The sequence below is a fragment of the Canis lupus genome, chromosome 1 (assembly GCF_003254725.2).
Source record: "Canis lupus dingo isolate Sandy chromosome 1, ASM325472v2, whole genome shotgun sequence".
Classification (NCBI taxonomy): Eukaryota; Metazoa; Chordata; class Mammalia; order Carnivora; family Canidae; genus Canis; species Canis lupus.
Window position 1 is genome coordinate 68,822,314 of NC_064243.1, and position 18,398 is coordinate 68,840,711.

Below are 18,398 nucleotides of genomic sequence, written 5' to 3' on the forward strand. Positions count from 1 at the left end.
GAGCCAGACGGGAGACCTGTGGCCTCGTCCCGGCCCCAACGCGGGTGGGTTGTCAGGTCCTGGGCAAGTTAGACTCTTTGAGCGCCAACACTCCGGCGTCTATCTTTTCTCTCAAGGTTGAAAAAGTAACCTCGAACCCTCTAGCGGGCGACGGATTGGTCCGTGAGCAAGAATCTACAGGAGCACCGCACACTTGATAAGACGTCGTAGAAGAGCATCGTTCATGAGTGCAGTTGGGTAAACATCGTAAACGCGTTGCTCTCGGATTTTTTTGGTTGGCACATGTCAACTTTTGTCTAAAATAGTTAATGAGGAAGCTGGCAGGAAAAGAAAAAAGCTTGATTTGACATGTATTTGAGGAATGAGGACTTATTTTGTCAGTCGGAAAAAGGAATGCTATGTTGGACTCCAAGCTAGTTAACAAGGCTAATTTCTCTAATGGCAACAACGTGTCACTTTTTATTTTTTACATCATCTGAAAGTCTCTAATCAAATCCATTTATAGAAAAAAGTTGCGCTCTCCCATAGAGGCAGAAGAGTTTAATCAGATAATGCTCCTGCTAGCAAGGTCTCAAAGAATCAAGCCAATATGTCCTTGCCTTTTCCCTCATTTTGAAGTGAATTATCCTTTCATACACTGAAAAGATGGAAAGACAATGAAACGGCAGATTGGTTGCCCTTGCCAGAAGATTCCATAGAACTTTCTTTCAGGAAGGTTTTAATTCAGATTCCACATATCCAGTAAGGATTCCAAAAATTCTGTATTTTAGTTAATGAATTATAAGGTGAAACCTGGTGTTTAAATTTGTTGTTGTGCGTGTATATGCCAGGTTCGAAGAAAAGTCTGAAAATATGCACAGGAGCTTCCTAAATCGACCATTTATCAGTAGGATCTGTCTGTTGCCAGGTCCGCATTCTTAATGATATCGTTATTTTAAGAATATTATTATAAAATTAATACACAGTGGTGAGAAAAAAAATGGAAGAACAGAATTGTTTGTATAAAATAAAAATTGGAATGATTCAGCCTCATGCCCACTGGTGGTCTCCGTTGGTAGTCGTACGCGTCCCTCTGTGCCTCCCACCCTATACGCACCGGTGCTCACGCTTTAACACAGATGGGGTCACTCTGTACAAGACCTTATACACCTGCTTTTCGCACTTGCTAGTACCTCTCTGGCGTCCACGCATATCCCTAGGGATGGGCCTTTTCTGTTTAAGGCTCCGTGATTTTCTACTGCATGAGCATACGGTGACCTGACTGGTCTCCCATGGAGGAGCACAGAGATGCTCTCCTGGTTTCGCTGGGAGGCGGCTAAGAGTTCTTTTTTTTTTTTTTTTTAAGATTTTATGTATTTATTCATGAGAGAGAGAGAGAGAGAGAGAGAGAGAGAGAGACAGAGGGAGAAGCAGGCTCCATGCAGGGAGCCCGACGTGGGACTCAATCCCGGGTCTCCAGGGTCACGCCCAGGGCTGAAGGCAGGCGCTCCACCACGGAGCCCCCCAGGGGGTCCACGGCTAACAGTTCCTGAGAACGCAGCCTCCCGCAGCAGCCTGCGTGGCTCTAGCCGGTTCCTCTCCTCACTCACTCGTGTGAGCTGCGGAGCCTCCGTGGCTCTCAGGTAATTCAGCATATGGGGGACGGGGTGGGAATTTAGTACTCACTCTCGAAGATTCTCGTGAAGAATTAACACATATAAAATGCTTAGAATTGTGCCTACCTCCTAAGTACTCTCTGAAGGTTTGCTGTGATACTTCTGTTCCTATGGACAAGACCGCAATCCGTTGCTTTTATGTATATATCTGATTTTTAACTCTTAAATAAATAAATAAATAAAACTTAAATAAATCAGATGTTTTTGAGGACACAGAATTAGACTGTAGTGAAAATAGACAATGAACCCTTAGTCTTCATTTCTTATTTAGCAGAAAAATAAATAGAAAAGGCAGTGCAATGCTCCCCTCACTGAATACCAGTGAACAGAAATACATATTTTTCTGAATTTCTCCAAATCATCGTTACTCCCAACGTCCTGGTGCAGTCCACCATCCCCCCTTACCTGGGCTATTATAAACATTATACCATTTTTGCCTGCCTGCTTCTGAGTTTCTCACCCCTTCCACAAAACCTCTACCCCTTCTGTCGAAGGGATATTCCGATGTTCCCTAATTTCTCCAGGACTAAACCTAAACTCCTTAACCTGGAGTGGAAGCCCCTCTGTGAGCTGGTCCCTGTCTATCTGTCCAAATTCCCCTTTACAGCTCTGGCTTATTTCCACGCCCCTCCCATGCTGGCCTTACCTACACTCCTCTGAATGTGCCACCGTGTTTTCTCCTGTGGAAATTGCACACACAGTTCTACCTCTTTGAATTCAGTCCCCCGTGTCCGCCCTTTGAAGCCTCCTCATCTCTTCAGACCCAAATCTTGTATCCCCATGTCTTTGAAACCTCCTTTGAACTATAGCTCCCCAAAGGATTTCTGACAACCCCTACTTTATATCATCATTTTGTACCCGTTAGGGCAGTTTTCATATTGTGATCATATGCTTATGAAAGTGCCCAAACACACCAGACCACAGAAAATATATCCTTTTTGTGTGGCCCTAACTGAATATAATGTCCAAGGCATTATGTGAGTGCTTTCTGAATTAAAAAAAAAAAGAACAATCTAAAACTGAATTTCTACTCATATTTTATTACAAGCCTGTTTCCTTAGATGTGGAGGTGTGGTAGGGCTGGGGGAAATGCATCTACTTTTGGGGATAGGCTAAAATCTCTCAAATAACCACCTGGGACTTCAAAGCAGCTTAACATGAATCATGTGAGTGAATGTTGAATAAGCCCTGAACGAGGGATAAAAAGACACGGGTTCTCGTCATGCCTCTGCTGCTGTCTAGTTGCACGACCCTGAGATAGGCACTGAACCTGTGTTCATAGATGGAAACATGAGCTGAAAGGACTGGTATTTAAAGAACTCAAAGGTTATTTTTCCAATAATTTTTTAAAAAATGAATACAGTGTCTTCAAGAGAATTTGGCCTGCTTACATTCATTATAGCTCATTCCCGCTTAGAAACAGGTGTTTCCAGATTAGAAGCGGCACAGTAAGCAATGGTCCCAAGTGTCAAAACTCATTAAATGACTATTGTAATAGAACAGATGATCAGGCTTGACATTTCTTTTGAAAAATGAATATGTCAACATTTCCTCATGTTTTGAAATAAGCATGTGAAAAGGTATTCCCAGGGCTCCTAAATAGCACGATTTAAACCACATTCTATTTTACCAACATTGTGGCTTTATGAGAGACTATATACATAAGTGCAAATGGTTACTATTTACCAAATCAGCCTTACATGTGTACAGATTTTTGTTGGTAGTAAAATTAAGGCATCTAAATATTTGTAAACATATTAGAATTCAAAATACCAAATCTTCTTACTCTAATTTAATAAAAACAGATCTCATAAAATTGTCAAGGAAGAACTTAATCTTCTTTGCTCTAGAGCATAATTATGGGTGGAGAAACAGCATGCTGGAAGAAGATTTGGAGGGTATTAAAATCTTATTTTATTAACTAATTTTAATGCGATTTGATTGAGCGGAAATTATTATTATTTATTTATTAGGAAAAGAGAGAGAGAAAGGACAGAGGGAGAGGGAAAGAGAATCTTAAGCAGATTCCATGCCCAGTGTGGAGCCGGACGCAGGGCTTGATCTCACAACTCTCTGAGATCATGACCTGGGCCAAAAATCAAGAGTTGATTGCTTACCCAACTGAGCCGCCCAGGTGCCCCAAATGAGCAGAAATTAAAGACTAAACTGTTTTACAATATATATTCACCGTGCCCAAGAGCGTGACGCCGAAAGGGCACCCCCTCTTTGGTAAAGGATGTAGCACTCACAAGGTGGTTGAGGTGCTTGTTGAACATTGGATACATGCCAGGCTAAGAGCTTTGCAAATGCTGTTTATTCTCATTGGATCCTTGAAACGGCATTATAGGGACATATCGCAACCATTGACACTTTATGGGCGAGGAGATGTGAAAACCAGTTTGAAATGTGGAAACCAGTTGTCTGATTCGAGAGCCTTGCTATCCCTCTAACACCGCACTACCATCACTAAGTAAAGCAGCCGCGCTGCGGCATGAGGATGCGCCTCCGGGAGAGACTGAAACGAGCTGGGATAAAAGCAAGTAAACGGTGTCCTTGGGCAGGACAACTTCTCAAATTGTAACACGCCGAGTAATCACTCGAGGATGTTGTAACTGCAGAGTCTGACCCCGTGGGTTGGGGCTGAAGCCTGAGATCCTGCTCTTCCAACAACATGGCCGTGGAAGGTTTCCGTCCCCGGACCACGCTTGGAGCAGCCAGGCCCGGCCGCCCTCCGGTTCAGTACCACGGACAGTGGAGCAGGTGCCTCCGTCACCCCCTTCTCCACTACTTGGGTCAAATGCCTAATTATCTTTTGTGGGTAGATTCTGGTAACAAAACAGTCAGGAACTTTCTGAGAAAGTACTTCCTGGACTGCCAGTGGCCATGAAGCGATCCTCCGCACCTATAAGTACGAAGCTGTTCAGAGGAAAGAATTGGGGCGTTAGAAGAAAACCAGGTACCCCCCCGCTTTGTATTTTTAGAAGGTATACTGCTAGTGCTCCTCGGGTAAAAGTAATCTAATCATCAGGTGTCTCATCAAATAAGGAGGTTAATACAGAATTTATAAAATATTTAGGTAGTAGTATCAGCTGCAAAGTTATAAAACCTCTATTTGAGAAGGGTTAGTAGTACTCTCACTTGCATGTCTAATGAAAGGAAATTAGCAACATCTTTCTGCTGCTAAATATAGTGGACTATTAGTCAATTTCACATAATGAGAAAGAAATATTAAAAATATGGCTGAATGCTATTCAGAATCACAGGGAAATAAAATGACATTACAAATTTACTTATAAATGTATTTCTATTTTCCTTTTCCCTGTATTCCTTCTACCTAGTCCCAAATTTTATTTTACTCTTTAAAAATTATTTGAGGTTCATGTTTTTAAGATTTATTTATTTATGTATTAATTCATGAGAGACACACACAGAGAGAGAGGCAGAGACACAGGCAGAGGGAGAAGCAGGCTCCATGCAGGGAGCCGGATGTGGGACTCGATCCCAGGACCCCGGGGTCACGCCCTGAGCCAAAGGCAGCCGCTCAACCCCTAAGCCACCCGGGCGTCCCTACCTCATTTCAAATTTTAAAGATAAAATCACATAAATCATTTTCTTTAATTGACTTTGTCCTTTTTTATGCCTTATTTTGAAACAGCAATCATGGCTTCCAGCAGAGACATTGATAGCCTTAAGACTATCACTCTATTTCACAGCTGGAGCAAAACAATTCAGATAAAAATCTAGCAAGCAATTGCATTTGTTTTCCATTGAAGATATTTTTTTAGTTTTTGGTTGACGACCTCTTCTCAGGTCTGGAGATGCTATGGGCTACATTTATGGCAAATGAACATGGGCGTAATCACACAGAAACTTACTTTGTGACAGGCCTTCCCTTAGCCTTGTTACATGATCTACTTAACATACTTATTCTTTTTATTCCAATGTGTATTTCCAAAGCGAATTTGCTAAAAATGTGTTGCCACCCATTGGGCTTACATTTATAGATACCAGGAGCGAAAATTTAGATCTTCATATTTCAAATTTTTTTCTCAAGTTATTTCTTGATTCTAAAGGAAGAATCTTTTTTTTCTTTTCTTTTCTTTCTTTTTTTTTTTTTTTTTTTTTTTTACTTTAAAGCAAGTTTGGGGTGTGTGCGTGTTTCAATATGTATTGCCAATCTATGTCATGAGGGAGAAATATCTTATGTGTCGTCCCATTCGATTTGCACAGAAACACTTTGAAATAGGTCCTTTGTTCCTACTTAAGGAATGAAATGAGGTTCAAAGTTCCTCTGCCAGTAATGTTTGTAGGTAGGTGAGCTTGAACCACAGAGATGCGTGCTGTCTTCTCAGGATGCTCTCATAAGATGGGCTTGTTCTAGTGCCAATTCACCAATCTCGTAAGGACGCGGCAAGGATGGTGTGTGTGAAGTGCAGTGCAGGCTGGCGGTGAGAGGCCCCAACCGCTACTTCAAAAGCAGATTTGGAGCTAAATTCAAAATCCATTACCAGTGGTGTTATCCTCACTGGGCTTTTTTCAGATGGACAGACACTGGCCATTAGCAAAGATTAAATAATTAACCCGGGCTTGCCTTGAGCACTCAATGCCAGGAAAGAATTTATGACGAATATCCTGGGAGTTGCTTGGTCTACTGGATTGCAGACAGTCCTCTATTTATAGGACATCTTACCTTGGTCTTTTCTGAGACAAATAGTAAGTATTTTTATTTTTTTTATTTTTTTTAAGTTCAGCTTTAAAAATAGTAAGTATTTTTAAAGGAAATGTAAATAATTCCCTTTGGGTGGTCTCACGTGGTCCCTTTCTGCTGCTGCTCCTTGTTGCTGGAATCACTGAAATCTAACTTTAGAAATGAGGGACCATCAACATAGAATGGGATTATTTGTTCTTTCATGGCCCTTGTCACATCCTCTTTGAGAAAGGCTCACTCATCTGACCTGTAGGGTGGTGAGATGGCGGTTTTAAATGTCTCCCCACTTGTATTAGAGGCAATGTCACATCTGATGATCTCTATGGACAGTGAGAACCTGTTATTCTCTGGAAACCTAGTGAACATGACCAGACAATGGCTCCTCTCAGGAGTTTTACAGAAAAATGTTGTTTTATAAATATAGAGAGCTACAACTAGAGGAAAGTCCCAGTGGAATCACAGTCCTCAGTGGAGTGTCCGGAAACCAAGAGAACTAGGCAAGTGGCGTGGCCTAACCAGTACTAGATACAGGGGAGGTAAAAATAGGACCACAGATGGTGTATTAGTGTGACTTATTTCTTCACCTACCTCCCCGCCTTTTTTTAGTTTAGTATTTTTTTTAACATTTTGATGGTGAGATTTTTTTTTTTTTTTTTACTAAAAATGTCGAATCTCCAAATTCTCCTAGTTAAGGCAGGAGGACTGAGCCCCAGGAAACCCATTTCCACGGTGTGTCCTCATTGCCGGGTCGTGTCCGAATTCCACAATGTGCGGCCTTGCACGGCATCCCCCCCCCCCCCGCCCCCGCCTTCCTGTCCCTAGAACACGAGCACCTGTCACCCGAGCGCCCATCACCCCAGGTACACTCGGGAGGCCCGCGGGTGTAGCCCCCTCTTCGCGGGCCTGATGCAGTCGCCACGCGTCGGCCTCGCGGCCGGACTGGGAATCCGCGGGTGTAGACGAGACTTTATTTATCATTGCGGTGGCCCCACGTGGTCAGGCCACAGCCCGCCTCTGCCGCGCGACCGCACGTGGCTGCCGCCCGGGTTCCCCGCGACCCCCCGCCCCCGCCCCCACGCCCTCTCTCGGGGCTCCTTCCGGGTGGACCCCCACTGCCGGCTCCCGCGGTGTAGACCGGGCTCTGCTCGGCCTCCGCAGCGCCCGCGCAGCCCGCCAGGGGGCCCCCGCCCCTCCTTCCCCGCCCCGCCCCCCCTTCCTGCCCCTCCTTCCCTTCCCCGCCCCTCCCCCTTCCCCGCCCCCCTTCCCCGCCCCCCTCCTCCTTCCCCGCCCCTCCCCTTCCGTCTCCGCCCCCGTCGGTACCCTTCTCTCCCCACCCCTCCCCTCCCCTCCACGCCCCCTCCCCCTCCCTTTCCTGTACCCTCCACTCCTTGTCCCATCTCCTCCCTTCTTCGCTCCTCCCCTCCGCTCCCCGCCCCTTCTCCCCTCCTCCTGCCCCCTCCCCTCCCTGTACCCTCCCTCTCCCTCCCCTCCTTCCCCGCCCCTCCCCTCCCGCCCCCTCCCCTTCTTCCCCGCCCCCGCCCCTCCCCTCCCGTCTCCGCCCCCTACCCCCTTCTCTCCCTGCCCCTCCCCTCCACGCCCCTTCTCCCTCCCCTCCCGCCCCCTCCCTTTCCTGTACCCTCCACTCCTCGTCCCATCGCCTCCCCTCTCCACATCTCCCCTCCCCTCTTCGCCCCTCCCCTCTTCGCCCCTCCCCTCCGCTCCCCGCCCTCTCCCCCTCTCGCCCGCTCCCCCGTACCCTCCCTCCTCGTCCCATCCCTTCCCCTCCCCGCCTCTCCCCTCCGCTCCCCGCCCCTTCTCCCTCCCCCTCGCCCCCTCCCCTCCCCTTCCCTCCCCTCCCCTACGCGGCGGCCGAGGCGGGTCCGAGGGGCGTGGGCCCGGCGCCGGCTCCCGGGAGGCGGGGATCGCGGGGGCGCCCTGCAGCTCCTCGGCTCGGGACCCCGGCCCGGGGCAGGCGGCGGCGCGCCCCTCGGGTGGGTGTGTCCGTGTCGCGCGGCCTCCGGCCCCGAGAGGCGCTTCCGCGCGGCTCCTCCGTCCCCACCGCCAGGCTCTGCACGCGGCCGTCCCGGAGCCGCGAGTGGAACGGGGGACGGGGGGAGGCTGCGGGGCCCGGGAGGGGCGGGGAGGGGGCGGGGAAGGGGCGCCCCGGGGCGGGGGGGGCAGGGGTGCGGCGGCGGGGGCCGCGCGGCGGCGACACCGGCCGGACCCGGGTCCCCAGCGCGCGGTGACGCTCCTGGAAGCCCGCCCCCCGCCCCCCGCCCCCGCCCCCGCCTCGCCGGCGCTCGGGCGGGTGCTTCCCCGGGTCCGGCTGGAGCCGCGCTGAAAACTTTTCCCCGCAGCCCCCGGGGCCCTTTTGTCTTCCTCGCGGGCGGCGACGACCCCGCGGCCGCTGACCTCCAGGGCACAGGCGCCCGCGCTCCCAGCGCTCCGTGGCGCACCCCCACCCCCCCACCCCGCCCAGGTAGGGCGCCCGGGTCACCGCCCCCGGACCCCGAGCCCGGACCCCGGACCCCCGCCGACCCCGGACCCGGACCCCGGATCCGGACCCCCGCCCCCGCCCCGATCCCGGACCCGGGACCCCCTCCCCCTCCGGACCCCGGACCCCGGACCTGGACGCCCTCCCCCCTGGACCCCGCCCCCCGGCCCCCTTCCCCTCCCCCCCGTCCCCGCCGCCCCCGCCGCCCGCCCCCTCGCCTGACTCATCGGGCCGCGGTGGCCGCGCCGGGGCGGGAGGGAGCCGGCGGCTCCGAGATTCCCGCGGACGCCCCCCCCCGCCCCGCCCCGCCCCCGCCCGCCTCCCGAGGCGCCCGACGCCCCGACTGCTCCCGCGCTGACCGTCCCGGGAGGGAGCCCGCCGGAGCCCCGCGGCCGCGCGCCCCGCACAGGTGAGGGCAGGGCAGGGCAGGGCTGGGGGGAGGCGGGCGGGCGGGTAGGGGGGCCGCTCCTTCCCGCGCCCCCGCCGCGGCCGCCGGAGCTGGGGTGAGCGCGGTCGCCCGAAGTTTGGGGCGCAAAGCGGGTCCGCCGCTGGCGTGGGACCCCGGCCCACGGGGGGGTGGGGGAGCCCGGAGCCCGCCGCGGCCCCGACTACACCCTCCTTTGTCTCGGCCCCGGGTCGGCGCGCTCCGCGAGGGCGTCCGCGGCCTCGTCCCCGGCGGAGCCCGGCGGCTGCGGGCAGTGCGGTCCCCGGAGCGCGGAGCCCTGAGCGCGGAGCCCGGAGCGCGGTGCCCGGAGCGCGGCCCCCAGAGCGCGGTGCTCGGAGCGCGGTGCCCGGAGCGCGGTGCCCGGAGCGCGGCCCCCAGAGCGCGGTGCTCGGAGCGCGGTGCCCGGAGCGCGGCCCCCGGAGCGCGGTGCTCGGAGCGCGGTGCCCGGAGCGCGGTGCCCTGAGCGCGGCCCCCAGAGCGCGGAGCCCGGAGCGCGGTGCCCTGAGCGCGGAGCCCTGAGCGCGGCCCCCAGGACGCGACCCCCAGAGCGCGGTGCCCGGAGCGTGGCCCCTGGAGCGCGGCCCCCGGAGCGCGGTGCCCAGAGCGCTGTGCCCGGAGCGCGGCCCCTGGAGCCCGCTGCCCGGAGCCGCGCCGCTGACACCTACGCGGGCGGGCTCAGCTCTGCGCCCCCCTGTGTCGTCCTACGGCCGGGCCTGGGGACGAGCCGGGTGCGCGCGTGAGATGCGCGTGGTCACGGGCCCCTCGGCCTCGGCCCGGGAGGCGGTGGCGCGTCCCGCCTGCAGTTCGTCCGCCGTGTGCACCCCAGGGCCCCTCGTCGGCCGCTTCAGCCCCGTTGCGTTAAAGCGCCCCTTGACCTCGTGGTTTCCTCTGGAGAGGCTCGGGGGCCGCTGTGGACGACCGAGGACCTTGCAGGAGTGGAGTGGACAGCTGCCCTTGGCCGTGAGCGCGGCCGCCCTCGAGGCTTTGCGGTCCAGCCAAGTTCCCACGCGCGGCCGGAGGGCTTCGGGCGAGAACACTAGCAGCCCCTGTAACAGCTGTTGGCGTAGCTGGTTGGGCAGGCCTTGCATCGTAGAAACACTTGTTATCAAATGACCTTCCGTTCGTGTTGGGGCTGCTGATGCTAGAACATATTACCATTTGGTGAAAAAGGGGCTGCATTTTGAAACTTTGGTTTTCCCACTGCTGTTCATTGGTACAGAAGCGTATCTGCATGCGGTGTCAGCCTTTCCAAAAGGCCTAGGTGAAGAATAGGAGTCCTGAACAGAGAATAATGTTTTCATTAAGCGGAAACAATGGTTAAATGTTTTAGCGATTTAACGTTGCGGAATTTTTTTTTTTTTTTTTACTCTTAAAAATATATGTGTTAGGACTGATCCTCTCTCACCAAGTCCCACTAGAGAGCTCGTAATTACGGGATGATTTAGCTATAATGTGTAACCCCTGTGACAATTAGCTTTGTATGCTAGGCTGGGAAAGCCTTCAGTGAAAGAGGGAGTTGTCGCGTGGGAAGTCTTTGTGTGTGGCTTCCAGGCCGTCGGTGCGGAGAGGATTTCCCTGTTGCATCTGAGTTGGGTCCAGGTAAGTGCCATGTGGTCTCCCAAAGGCAGCACCCGTAATCGGAAGGGATTCTTCAGGAAGGACCGTTGTGAGGAAGGATGGCTGCACTTATTTTAACTTACAAGAATTTTTAGGGAAGCTTTTGAAAGCTCCAAGAGCAAAAAAAAAAAAAGAAAGCTCCAAGAGCTACATTGCTATAGTCGGATGTGTGTGCTTTCAGAATTTTGACAACGGCTCACTCGGCAGAGGAAGATAACTACCGACACGTACGGGGAGCGAATCTGAGCTGATTGTTTAACTGTTCATTCCCCTGAAGATTCTCAGCCTAAAGGCAAAGAAATGCATACTCAGCTCAGGAAAATAGAGGAGAAGGAGGATAAAAGCAGATGTCACCTTTTACATTTCTTAAGCAGAATTAGTAGAGGATGAATTAATAAGTCCTCATAATAATGCACTTATTAAACAGAATATATAGCCTAAAAAGGGAAAGCGGTCTTAAATTTCTTTATTATCTCTCTCCCTAAGTAGGAGACCGCATGGGACCTCTTCCTTAAGCAAAGAGCATTTGGAAAAAAAACAAAAACAACAACAACAACAAAAAAAAAAAACAGAACAAAAAAAGAAGCTTGTGTGGAGACCAAGAAAATGAATCTGCAGTGAGATGGACCCTTTGTGTTATGAAGGGATATATGACCTGCAATTTTCCTAAGTACATCCGTTTCAGAGCTTAAGAGGTTTTGTCTGCTGATATAGATGTGCTCCGGCTCTCGGAGAACACAGTGAGCACATGTGGGGTGCCCTGCTAGCGGGGGGACTGCGAGGTCGCTGCTCCTATAGGAACCTAGAGGCTGGGGGTGGTGCTGGAAAGTGTGCACAGATCCTTCCATACCTGGGATGCTCTTTGAGCATTAGGGGCCTGGTGGGTTGCAAAGGACTTTGGAGGGAGGCTTGGAAAACCCACGTTGTCATCTGACCAAGCCGCTGACTGAGTGGCCTCTGTGCCCCCTCATCCCCTCATGGACAGGTCGAGAGCTTTGGTCCATGGTCTCTCTTTTCAAAGTGCTTCATGATGCGTTCTGGTGGAATCGAGAGGGAGGAGTCAGAACGTGGTTTGGGAATGGTGCGGTTAGTAGAGTTGGGGTCAGGGGAAGACAGGCTGGAGGCCATGCCGGACCTGGGGAAAGGGTAATGGTGCTGACGCGAGGCAAAGGAGGCCTGGCCCATCATTGATTATCTGAGCTCATGAATAAAATACAACTCTTGCTTAGTCCTGAATGGTTTTTGGTGAATTTTAACAAATGACGGCGATTGATTTTTCACATCGCTAAGAGTTAATTAGGGCAGAACGGCGATGAAGCTGGCACGCTCGCACCAGGAGCCCATTAAGGCCAAGGAACACTGTTCTGCTCTACGCCCCGTTGCCTTTCTGCAGAATTGTAGAGAATAGGAGAAGCTAGAACGTACTTAGGAAACCCTGTGTTGGGATCTCTGGGTGGCGCAGCGGTTTAGTGCCTGCCTTTGGCCCAGGGCGCGATCCTGGAGACCTGGGATCGAATCCCACATCGGGCTCCTGGTGCATGGAGCCTGCTTCTCCCTCTGCCTATGTCTCTGCCTCTCTCTCTCTGTGTGTGTGACTATCATAAATAAATTTAAAAAAAAATAAAAAAAGGAAACCCTGTGTTCATGGGTCCGAGAGATAAGGCTGGTGTCCGATTTTGGTGCAGGTTCACATTTCTGCATAAAACATTTAGGTTGTGTTCTGGAAGGTAAGTCTCCAGTGAGGAGATGGAGACCTCCCGGAATGTTGTGATTCGTATCATTGATGTTTAGTCTGATTATTTCTGTGTGCTCCCTCCCCGCCTCACCCCCTCCCCTTCCCCAGCAGGAATTCTAGAGGTTTGACTATGACTGCGTCATTGCGAGCTTTGATGCTCACAAGGGCTTTGAGTGCAGCTGGGAAAGGAAATTCTCCTATAAAGGTGGGGTTTGGGGGCTGTGCTACTGCTAATGGGATCTGTTGTAGCAGCAAGTTGTGCTGGGGTGAAATTACACAGGAGTTGTGGGAATGTGAGCAAGGTGTGAGGATGAGGATGTCTACATCCCCTCCCGCTCTACCCTCCTCTCTGCCCGAAGCACCAAGGGTGGACGAGTTCCCTCCCGCCCCACCCCACCCCGTGTTCCTGGCCAAGCGAATTGGTCAGGACTCACCTGATTGTCTGTATGAGGAACCTCTACTTAACTATGTTAAGCAAAAAAGGACTTATTGGCTCATGTGACTGGAAGGTCCAACGGTAGACCTCGCTTGAGTCATGGCGAGAACCCAGAGACTCACGAGGCTTTGTCGGGGTTCTTTCTCTCTCTCTCTCCTCGTTTCTAGCTCTTTTCTGTCTGGGTCAGCTTCATCCCATGTGCTGAGAAAGCTGACTTTCAAGCAGTTTGCAGCCTGAATTCTTGGGCTTTTGAGCCATAGAAAAGAGGTCTTGTCTTTTCCATAGAAAAGAGGTCTTGTCTTCTTTCTAGAATTTCTCTTCTAGAAATTTCTTGGAAGGGCTCTGATTGGCCCTGCCTTGGTGGCCGTTGAATCCACCCGCGTCCGTCAGAGAGTATGATGGGGGCCGTCTAGCTGGGGGGCCTCCCGCTGTGTGCATGGTGCTGGTGGTGGGGTGAGGACCTAGAGGCTGGTGGGGACACCACGATGGACGCTCTTTGTCGAGATCACAGAGAGGTGTGGTTCTCCGAAGCTGATGATGCCGATGACCAAAAACGACATGTCTGTTGTGGAGAAGAATTGTCCCTTCCTGTTTCGGGACAGACCCCCCCTGAACAGTGATGTGGAGTCTGCACATGAAGGCAGCTCAGGCGCCCGTGACCGTGCAGATTCCAAAAGTGCGACCCTCTTCCCAACCAAGGCAAAGCCCGGTGATGAAGGAACACCCTTCATGCCTAGACTTCACTGAAAGACTCGTGCTTGCGGCCTATCTCCATTTATCTATATCCACACACTTCCACTAAGTATCGCCCTGCTTTATCTGCAGCCTAGTGAGCTCACCCTCAGAAGCCCGGGGCGTCTAGGGATCATGAGGCTGGAGACCCCCTACTTCGGGCACTACAGCTGTAGCCAGGGCTTGAGTGGGAGAGAGAAGAGGCGCACACAACGCCAACGGGCGGGCGCTTCCCTGGGTCTGTGGGAGGCAGCCAGGGGAGGCCCACGCGGCGTTATCACCTGGGGCTGACAGGTTATCATGGGCGCCGACCCTCGCCAGGACCTCCCTCGTCCGCTGGTCCTCGTGGAGGCCGTGTGGGGCGAGGACCCTGGGGGTTAGGGGCACGCGGCTCCAGGTCTGTGGGCCGCCACCGGTGGGGGAGGTGTGCAGAGGGGCCGCTTTCTACTCGACACCCAAAGCAACGGGAGCTCCGGGGGGATGGACTGGGGGGCTTGGGTGCTCAGTGGCGGGGCTGGCGGCCGCGGGTCCCTGGGGTGGGGTCTGCGGGGAGCAAGGAAGCTGTCCAAGGGGTGTGGGTGAGGGACCGGGGGCAGCTCAGAACAGGGCCCACCGCCTTGCCTCAGCCCCCCTCCTCCCTGGGAGGCCGCTCCTCCGGGGAGACCGGGTCCTGCTGGCTGTCAGGCGTTGTCAGGACACAGTGAAGAGCGGCCGCTCTGTGCCTCGGGGACGAGATCTGCACCAAGTCCTCATTACGGGGAATATTACGGCTTTTCTCCCTGTTTTCAGCCGGGAACTCGAGGCTCAGAAGGGCCAGATGACCCTGGAGCCAGACTGGAGACAAGGCGCCGTCACGGAGCCCCGTTGTGCCTGCATCCAGACCTGGTTCTGGGCCTTCGGGGAGCTGTCCATGGGGCCAAGGCCGTGGGGAGTCAGCGGGGCGTGTGGCTGTGCAGGGAGCCTGGGAGCTCGCGTGTGTCGCCAGGGTGGGAAGGACTCGTGCAGCACGATGGATCCGGAGCCGGGGATGCAACCACCCAGCGGGGTTTCCCCTCCGCGGGGATCTGTCCCTATGCAGGACACAGACGTCAGCAAGTCAGGTGTTTGGGGGGCTTCATTTTAGGCCCTGATTCCTGTTGCAGAGGAGGGACCTCTGCTGGCTGCCGTGGCCTGAGTTTACCTTTGTGCGGACAGACACTCTGCCCTGAAATATGATGAACAGGTATGGAGGGAGGGGGAGGGAAGGAGGGTGGGCGGGCAGGAGGGAGGCGCTCGCACAGGCTGAATGGAGGAGGAACGTGGGTCACGCTGTGGCCATAAGGGGCCGGCACTTGACGATGCTGCTTAATGGATGAACCTGCTGACCCATGGAATATGAGCCACATCGTGTCACTCCCAGCCCACGCAATCACAGTCATCTGCTCAGACACGTGACCATACGTGTCGTCATGTGCATTGGACTGTGTGTGTGTGTGTGTACAGTAAGTGGAAAGCGGATGTGAAGGTAGATAAAAGTATATATTTTAGGCCTATTTGTGAGAACTCAGAGCCGTCACCTTGGGGGAGGGGAAATAACCACGCAGGGAACTATTAAAGCAACCCAGTAGAATAATATGTGTTGGGCAGCGCGGGTGGCTAAGTGGTTAGTGCCGCCTGCAGCCCAGGGCGTGATCCTGGGGACCCGGGATCAAGTCCCACGTCGGGCTCCCTGCATGGAGCCTGCTTCTCCCTCTGCTTGTGTCTCGGCTTCTCTCTCTCTCGGCCTCTCATGAATAAATGAATAAAATCTTTAGGGGAAAAAAAAAAGTATAATACATGTTTAGGGTTCAAAGGATTTTTCAGAGAGCAGCGCAGATCCCAGCGTCGGTGACTGTCCTGAAGTCCACGCTGAACGGTAGCGGTGGAGCGGACGGAGACGAGCAAGAGCAGGCCCGCCCAAAACCTGAGCGGCCAAGCCAGGAAGGCGCTCAGGAGGAAGAGGGTTCTGAAGGCCCTGCACGAGCAGAGAGACGACAGGGGAGCATGTAGGATTATGAACTTCTTGCCTGCCCTGCGGCCAGAGGCCCGGGAAGCACCCGCGGGGAGCAGCGGAGGAGGTTGGCCGTCCGGAGTCATGGGGTGTCGCCAAGGGGTGTGAGAAGGCACTTAGCACAGGATCTCGAAGTCGGGGCTCGTGTTCCGCGACTTGGGGGAAGGTCACAGGAGCAGGAGCAATCCCGTGACTTTGTCCTCATCAGCGTGTCTGATGGAGACAAGGCTGCAGCTGGCACAGAAGCACATTTGGGGGAAATCTGCTGTGGGCGGGTGTGACTCCCGAAGCTCTGCTTCTGTCCTGAGCCACCGTGGGCACAGAGTGGCCTCGTGTGGGAGAATGCTGGGGCGGGGGGCGAGCGCCAGGCCAGTTTGGGGTTCGGGTGGCTCCGCTGCTCGCGAGCTGGAGGTTCCATCTGGGGCTCCTCCCGGTTCCGTTGCAGGAGGTGCCCGCTTGTGCATATTGCTCTTGGGTGTCACTGAGGTGTCGCGGCACGAATCTATTTCACAGCATTTGTTAGATGCCACCGTCTGCTAGGCACTGGGCTAAACTCTGCGGATGTTGGGGTGACAGGGACCTCAAGAAGTTCACGATGTGGGGGAGCCAGACATTGGCCGGTGCCCGCAGCCCGCCGCCCCAGCGCTGAGCAGGGGTGCGGGTAAGGTAACGCCCGCCTGGCCAGGACGAGCCATGCTGAGGAGGAGCCGCCTTGCAAACGGCGGGCTCGTCCCAGAGGGGCTGACGGGTTGGCCGCTGCTGAGGGGGATTTTCCTTTTTGCGCATTAACATCTTCGGGCCAAAACGCAAGGTGAATCCAAGGAATCTCGGCCTCTGTCTGTGCCGCCGTGGGCAGGGCTGAGGCCCAGATCTGCACCCACGCGACTCACCGCTTACCCGATGGGCCCCGCCATCGGCCGCAAGCGTGGACCCGGCGTGCGGTGGCCACCGCCTGCAGAGGACACGTCACCACCTCCAGCCATAAACACGCTACATGCTCCCCGTCAGAACTTTGGAAAACACGTGAAGTATAACAAATCGGGGAGACAATTTGCCTGCAATCCCATGACCCGAAAGCACCCGTCACATTTTGAGATTTTCTTCACTCATTTTTAATGCATTTTTTCCATAGTCAGTAACATGTTACACCCTGCGCTGTCTGTTTAACCTTGTGTCCTAAAGATTTCCCGACTCCCAGGCAAGCTCTGTTAATGTCTGTATGAGAGTTGATGGTGTGGATGCACCATCTTCTGTTAAAATTGGACCTTTAGAAGGTTTCCAAATATCTGGCATTATAAGTGGCATTTTGATGGAATCTTTGTTCCGATTTCAGATTACTTCTCTAAGCAGGATCCGTGGAAGAGGCTGATTCCTGGGTCGGGGGGTGTGGATGTGTCAAGATACTTCGTGCAAAACTCATTTTCAGGATAGGTGACTGTGTACTGACAGTGCATGGAAATACCCCTCATCATGCCTGCACTAGGGTTTTATGTATTTATTTTTAAATTAAGAAAAGCTACTGTTTCAAAATGAGTAACAGCTTTTAACTTTTTACTTTGTTTCTTTGTTATTAAAAAAAAACACCTTTCAGAATGCAGACCATTAAAATGCTCTGATAAACCATTCAAATTTTAAAAATTTATTTGCACATGTTCCTGATGATGCAGATGGTGACACAAGACAGAGAGCAGGTTAGCTTGTGAGTAATTCTTTAAAATCCATAAGATGCACGTCCCGTGGGAGCGTCTTCATGCTGCGGAGAACCTGTGGGGCCAGAGCCGCACTCTGTAGAGTGAACCTGTCCCGCTGGGCGTCAGTGGCGCGTGGGATGCTGTGACCTTGTGCTCGTGACCCCTCTGCCATGGCGGCCCTGTGCCTGCTTGACGGGCGGCTGCGTCCCCGCCGGGGCTACTGGGCCGCGGTGAGCTGACAGGCAGGCTGTGAGGTCCCAGATAGAATATGAAAATGCTTGAGGTTTTCCCCCTCAAGCACGTTGGCTCTCTTAACTGACCCATTCCCCCCAAATAAGCCAAAGAACCTGAATTTTGAACCTTCAGATTTTGCTCCCCTTTCCAGAAAAAAAGCCAGCCGCATCATAGTCGCTGGCTTTCAGAGTGAGGACCCTTGACTTTCCCTAGGGAGGAGGAACTTGCATCTTAGGTAAACCTCTGTAGGGTTTTTTCTTGTCCGAAAACACCGCTTGAGACTACAAGGAAACGATTAAAGCTACCATAGCAGCCCGTTTGATGTGGGTTTTGCATACCATTTTCCATCTTTTCACAACTGCTATTTTTCTACAAAACTAACATGCAACTCAAATAAACGGTTTTGGTTTTCTTCTAACAGTTGAGGGAGAACATTAGAGCGTTAGGACGCCGTTTTCGTGTATGGATCTCAGTCAACCTTGAACATAATCATTCTCACTCATTTATTTGCCAAATCATGATTTAGGGAGCTTCGCTCAGGAGTCGCCGCAAGGTCGTACTCATGACCCGTTTGGTTGAATGTGAAGCACGTCACGTACGTGATAGTGGTGAAGGCCAAGGA

General features: G+C 53.1%; 1 protein-coding gene across 2 annotated transcripts in view; it reads left to right on the forward strand.

Moving 5' to 3' along the window:
* The first annotated feature begins 9,146 nt into the window (after window positions 1–9,146).
* Window positions 9,147–18,398, forward strand: part of TMEM200A (transmembrane protein 200A) — a 58,890-nt gene continuing 49,638 nt past the window's right edge. The window contains exon 1 of one of the 2 annotated variants that reach the window (XM_025423015.3): window positions 9,147–9,266. The gene's annotated coding sequence lies outside the window, so the exon portion shown is untranslated. The remainder of the gene's footprint in view (window positions 9,267–18,398) is intronic. The other variant, XM_025423016.3, reaches the window with a different exon arrangement.